Source organism: Lemur catta, chromosome 1 (assembly GCF_020740605.2).
Source record: "Lemur catta isolate mLemCat1 chromosome 1, mLemCat1.pri, whole genome shotgun sequence".
Lineage (NCBI taxonomy): Eukaryota > Metazoa > Chordata > Mammalia > Primates > Lemuridae > Lemur > Lemur catta.
Genome location: NC_059128.1, coordinates 240,126,814 through 240,133,584, shown reverse-complemented (window position 1 = coordinate 240,133,584; position 6,771 = coordinate 240,126,814). Strand labels below are relative to the sequence as shown.

At 40.4% G+C, this 6,771-nt stretch overlaps 1 pseudogene; it reads right to left on the bottom strand.

Moving 5' to 3' along the window:
- Positions 1 to 298: 298 nt before the first annotated feature.
- LOC123648707 lies at positions 299 to 5,055 on the bottom strand (annotated as a pseudogene).
- Positions 5,056 to 6,771: the final 1,716 nt, after the last annotated feature.

The following is a 6,771-nucleotide window of genomic DNA, read 5'->3' as shown; positions in this document are numbered from 1 at the left end:
GGCCTTGCACCCTCCAGCTTCCAGCACAACAAGGGAGCAGGTTTTTCTTTTTTCCCACAGAGCTTGGTGATGTTGATTCCATACAGTTTTTGTTGAGATAGAAAAGGATAAAAATGAATTCAGAACAGAAAAGGGGTAAGAGATATCCCTTTGTATTCTTCTCAAGGTATTTTCCCCACAAATAAGTTGAGAATCTGAACAGGGTGACTAAGCACAAGAGGGGAAAAAAAGACTACAACGTGCTCCCAGGGACTGGAGAAAATTTTTAAAAGGAAGTTTGGAATCCATTAGTCTTCTATTAGTCATCTTCTCCTTTATTCTCCTCTCCTTCGTCCCCTTCATCATTATCTTCATCTTCACCTTCCTCCATCCCCTTCTTCATCAATCTCTTCCAAACCTCCTCCTTCTTCTTCCTCCTCTTCCTCCTCTTATTCCTCTTCTTCCTCTTCTTTCTCTTCTTCTTCTTTCTTCTTCTTCTCTCTCCATCATCCATATTGTGAACCAAAAAGTACTGTAATGATTTGGCCAAATATCCCCTTTGATAACCTCTCCTAACTCATCTGCACCTGCATCAGAATGGTCAGTAAACCTGGTACGAAAGCTCTCTGGTTCTTCTGGCTGCCTCTTCCTGCTGGCTTTATTCTGCATTTGACTTGAGCGTTGCATCAAATCCTTTCCAGATTTCCATTTGATTTCAGGAGACTTTGAAGATGGATCCCCACTCTCACTCAGATGAAATTCTTTAGTGAGAACTTTGTTTTTGAAGTAAGGATTTTCATCAAAAGAAATATCTATTCTGTAACCTGATTTAATATCTTCAAATTCTGTTACAACTCTGGTCAGATATTCAGTCCTTCTCTTTGTTTTCCTTCCCGGGCAGTGAAGACACCTGTGGAATGTTGACAAATGTCATCCCCAAATTTGGGATTTTGGTGATCAATCTGACCTCTTCTGAAAAAAACAAATGGTTGGCACAGGTTGTCATATTTTTATTCTACTTTCAAGATCTCCTCATTGGCTTGTTCATTAAGTCTGTCTATTTCATTTCACTCATCAATATCTTCAATTGCTTTTTGCCATTCTTTTCCTCCCTTCTTTGGCAAAGCCAAAGAGACTGATACTTCCTTTGGCTTTGGGGCAGGAGGCAGTCTTGGTTTCTTCTTTTGAGGTGGGAGCAGAGACTGGCATTTGGGGGCTATCCTGTGAGGAAAGTCCAAGAACCAGACCAAGGGTCTCCTTCCTATCAAGAAGAAGCTCAAAAAATGTTTCTTCCTCTCTCTTAATTTTTGTAAATAATAACCAATTGCTTCTAAGTAGTTTTTGAACCTGTTTCATTTTAGTTTTTCATTGTGCAGGAAATGAAAGCACAGGGTGAGAGAAGGAAACAATTTAGGTGTCCTTTAGGAATTTTTCCAAAGCTTAGATTTTATTTCCGTGAAGACAAAAGAGGCTGTTCTTGTGTTCACGTGGGCTAAAGTGACTCCCAGATTCTGTATTCTCGAGGGTGTTCTGGGCTTTCCCTCATTAAACAACTACTGGTAGGATGCCATTTACACATTCATACTATGCTGGTTGAGAGATGGGTATACATGAAAATGTAGGCTTGGTGCCTGCCATTGATGAGTTTATAATTTAATTAAGGAGACCAAACACACACACACACACACACACACACACACACACACACACACGCACACACACTCCACCCTTAAATAACTTTCACAATCTAACAGTATGTAAGCAAACACCCAAACAAAGAATTCAGGAAACTGAAAGGTCAGGGCAAAGTTTATGCATGGGCTGGGTTTGGCTAGATGGGTAGAAGACGTATGGAACATATCTTATATATTTCTGCAGATTCTCTTGGCCTCATCCGTCTCTAGGATCTTCACCTCTTTCACCCATTTGCTCTGCCTCAGCTGCTGCTGCTGCACCTGACAGAATCTCATGACAGGTCCATGAGGTTCTACCTCCTGTGACTGACCAGCCATATGCCCAGAACCTCTGGCTTTTCCTACCGCTTAAGATTTGTATGATATGTCACACTGCTAAGCATGGGCTGTGGCTTCACAAGCAGCTCCCAAAGGATCCAGAACATACAACTTCAAAGTGTGGGAAAATTGACTTTGGCCAAAGAAAAACAGGAGGTGAAAGATTTATGCAGATAACCACAGTTGTCCCTTAGTATCCATGGAGGATTGGTTCCAGGACCCCCCGCCCCCACTGAAGATACTTGAATCTGAGAATCCTCATATCCCTGACTTAAAATGGTGTAGTATTTGCATATAATCTATGCACATCTTTTTGTACACTTTAAATCATCTCTAGATTACTTATAATACCTAATATAATGTAAATGCTATGTAAATAGTTGTTATACTGAATTGTTTAGGGAATAATGGCAAGGAAAAAAAAGTCTGTACCTGTTCAGTACTGACTCAATTTAAAAAAAATTTTTTTCCATGCATGGTTGGTTGAATCCATGGATGCAGAACCTGTGGATACAGAGGGCTGACTGTATTCTGTCCCTTTCTTCCTCTAATGGACTGAAACACAGTTTCTTTGACCAGCCTGTCTAGAGATGTGAGTAGCTAAGCAGGTGACCCCAAGAAAGTGGCTAAGACTCTTCAAGCTCTTTGTGAAGTCAGGCCATTTGTTTTTTTTTTTTTTTTTGAGAATTGATATGAACAAATTTATTTATTTATTTATTTTAACCAGTAATACAGTTGTTTATTATCATTATCAAGTATTATATACTATACATAATTTTTTTGCCTTAAACAAAATCTATTAAACTTATAAGTACAGTAATCAAGTGATCTAAAACATAGCAGTATTATTTACAAATAATAAATTTCTGATACATCTTTTAGCTTACAGATAGTAAGACCATTATGATGGGTCTTCTGGAATATTACAGACACTTCAAGTGACAATCACTCTTAGATTGTCTTATAATTGACACTAAAACATGCTGTGGGTTTGATTCACTTTGAGGCCTGGCCTCTTATTTATCTTCCCAGTATTAGTTACCCACCTAAGGGAACATGTTTGCCATTTCCATTTTTTGGAAAGAGAGTCCCTGGCCTTTCATGGAGCATATCTCTTGGGCATTTTTCAGCCGTAGCACAAGATTAGATCCAGTCTGTCTCTACTGCCTCATTGGGTTCTGCATTTTCCTGTTATTCCTCTTGGACTTTTAACCCCATTCTCTAGTCCTGCTGATGACATCCCACCGTATCCTGCATTCGTGTCATGCTTCTGTCAGGGTATGAGGCCACTCCCTGTAGTCATTCCAGTGACAGGAATGAAAATACACGAAGGTGCTACTGGGGGTAGAGGCTGTTTTTGATATGCATTGCTGTCTTTCCCTGTCTCAATTGCTTTTTCCTTCACTCTTGTTGCCTTGGGATCACACCTCTCCAAATAAAGTAATACCCTGTAATCTTTGCCTCAGTTTTTGCTTTCTAAAAGTCTCAGAGTAAGACAGAAAAGAGGATCTGGAACATTTATGCTGGGAAGTAGACAGGGTCAGGTTTTGGAGTGCCATACTGAGGGGCATGGGCGTTCTTTGGAGGCCTTTGAGCAGGGGAGTGACATGATGGAATCTGGGATTGAGCAAAGCAGATCAGGTTGGATTAGAATATTGGAGTGCTATGAGGTGGGGAGAACTGTAGGCAGAAAAACTAGTTGTTATTTAAAAAATGTGAGGATGACTGTAGGACCAAGCTACAGAAGTTAAACGATAGATAAAGCCATCTTAGGATGGCTTTAACCATCTTAGTAAAATAGGAAGCAAGATAACTTACTAGAGCTTAGTAAGAGGAAGGTCAAATTGGAGGGCTGAGGGGAGGAGAACTTCAGTGTACGTTTCTGAGCATCCATGGTCCAGATGGGTCACATTGTTTCCTGCTGGGCCTGGCTCCATGTCTCTGGGTCTCCTGCTCTCCCTCAGTATGCTCTAGGGCACCCACTGAGTTTCTCATTTCATGATTAGTTTGTTTACTATAAACAAATTGTCAGAAGACTGATCAGATATTTACATGGTCTATTCAATTTGAATTTTGTTAATTAAATGTTGTTAATTTTGTATATTAATTTGTTAAGAAACTACAATTAGTTTGTTAATTTTTGTTAGTTAAAACTACTATCACAGAAACCGTTATTTACAGCACTTTTAATAAAAAAACAAATAAGCCCTGTGGTTGTACAGCAACTGACTTTTTCTTCTGGTCCTGAAGGCAGAGTAACTGCAAGAGAGTCATCTTGTCATAATTTTTGTCTAGATCTTGCTATTCATAAGAAGACAGAAGTGGGCTGAGCAAGCCATGCATTTATTCTGGATCTAAAGTATAAAAGTGTGGACTCAGTTGAATTTTAAAAACATTCTCAGTCACATTTTAAAATATCTTTGAATACTTTTTGAGTTTTTGAGTAATTTGTACACTGGCCAGTTATTGAATGGTTGGATTTATGCTAAAGTTCCCTGCATTCAAGACTGTTTGCTTTTCCATAGGAGAAAATAATTAATATTCTAAAGTACAACATTAATGTATTTTATATGCTGAGATAGATAGGCAGAAGTAAACTATAAACAAGTGGAGATGGTATACATATCCAGCCTCTGAATTGAGAAAATTTAAGGAATCCTTAAGCTAAAAAAAAACCACAAAAAATCAGAAACATGAGAATGGGTCCCACAAGGAAAAAGGTGATTTGTCATACACGCTGTGGTTTCCAGAGACTTAGAATGTTGTCTGGCTAGTGACTCAAGTAAGAGCCTGTCTTTGACCAACTAGTTAGTCCTTCCATGATGGCACAGGTGCCGAGGTGGGTCCTTTCTCGAGAGGTGATATTCTCATAGCGGAGTCCATTTGTCTTGAGCATCGAAGTGGTGAAGCTGATGCTTCCGAGGGGACAGCCTTTCCTTGGAGCCCCTACAACTGCTCTTGCAGAGATCAAGCCTGGTTCAGAGACGAGTGTTTCCACAGCTTTTTGGCTGTGTTTATTGGTAGTCAACTGCTTGTCATCAGTAAGAACCAGTTTCAGTTTCATCATGGGAAGATGTGAGCCAGGAGCAGCATTTAGAAATCAACCAAAGGCTTGTGGGAGTCTGACCAGTGTCATGGCTGGAAGGCTGAGTGGGGTTGTGGGAGTTTCAAAAATGGGGGGAACATCACATTTTGGAGTGATGGAGGGTGGGCCAAAAGAAAAAAATATAAACCATCTAGGCAAGGAAGCATGAAGTACAAAGAATGTACTGAGGAAAACAGAACAAGGCACAGAGACTTTTATTTATTTATTTTTTAACTCCCGCACATAGGAGAAAGTGTGTGCTACGAGTTGGCTCCTTTAGCTATACCAGGATGCCTATGCCAGAAGCTTTGAGCACTGCTTAAAATATCACCACAAGGTGGTCATGGAGTCTCTAGAGATTAACCTTCCTTTCAGTTACTTCCAGTCTCTTCACACAGCATCTTACCTTTGTCCCTGAACTGCCTGTCACTCTCACCTTGCCTAGGCCCACTGGAATTTGGCTTTGATCTATTTATCATGGTTCTGACCTGGAAAGCTCTTCAGACGCTACCTGTAATAATTGTTTCTCGGCATCATGAATCTCATTCATGGGCTACAGGTTTCCTGTACCTCAGCTGCCCTTGTTCCAGGACAAAGATGTCCAGTGTCTATTGCTCCATTGGGGCCATTGGGAAAGCCTTTTTCCTATTAAAAATACATAAAAAGAAAAGCAAAGAAAACTTGACTAATCAGCCGACCACCCCTCAACCCCCAAAAGCATCCTCTCCTGTAATGATTGTAGTGCCCCCAGGGCAGGCTGCTTGGAGCCCCAGCATAATCTCCCACTGAAGGGGTTTCCTAGGCTGCAGCCACTGCTCACTGTTTCAGCTGCAGGGGAAGAAAGTGCAGCTGAGCCAGCAGTCCGCTTCACAGGTGCTCAGCTGGCCTCTGCGCCTTGCTACTGCCAGCTTTTCAAGTGACTTGGTGACACCTCTACATTTACAGAAATGGCATTGGGAAGGTGTCAAGAGTTGACCTGGGATTTGCTTTGGGTTCAGAGATTTGCCATTCTGTGTCTTTTTAAAAAAAATTTTTAAATATAAGATAATATGACAAAATGGGGCTCCACCATCCTGCCTTCAAAGATAATCAGTGGTGTCTGCCACATCTGGTGCTCCATCTCCTCCTCATCAAGCCCACCTCTATGAAGGACACCGAGGATCCAGGGTCTCCCCTTGTGGACCAGGGAAAGCAACAAATGGTTTCATAGTAGAAATGATGTGCGGAGTGGATCTATCTAGCAGCAGAGAGATAAGTTAGGTTATTATTTTAGAACATGAGGCGTTGAAGGTGACAGTAAAAATAGAAAGCAAGAGAAAATAAAGAACTATTTAAAGAAAATTTGATAATTTGAAGGTAATCAATGTATATGGAGACTGAAAGACAAATAAATAAATAATCTATTCCAGGATCAGAAATATAAAACTGGGAGCAAGTTAGGAGGTTTTGAAAGAAAATAAGTTCAGTCTTCGGCATCATGATTCCTGAATGATTTCTTAACAACGAAGACATCTAAGGAGGCAACTAAGAGTGTAGAGCTCAGGTAAAAATCTGGGGCTGTAGAAATGGAGGCAAACATTATCTACAGAGAAGCAAGAGTTGGGATCATAAAATAAACCTATTTCTCCAGGGAAGAAAGAAAGTATAGAAAGATAATAACAGAGTACTTAGGGCCAGGCTTTAGAAAACACCACT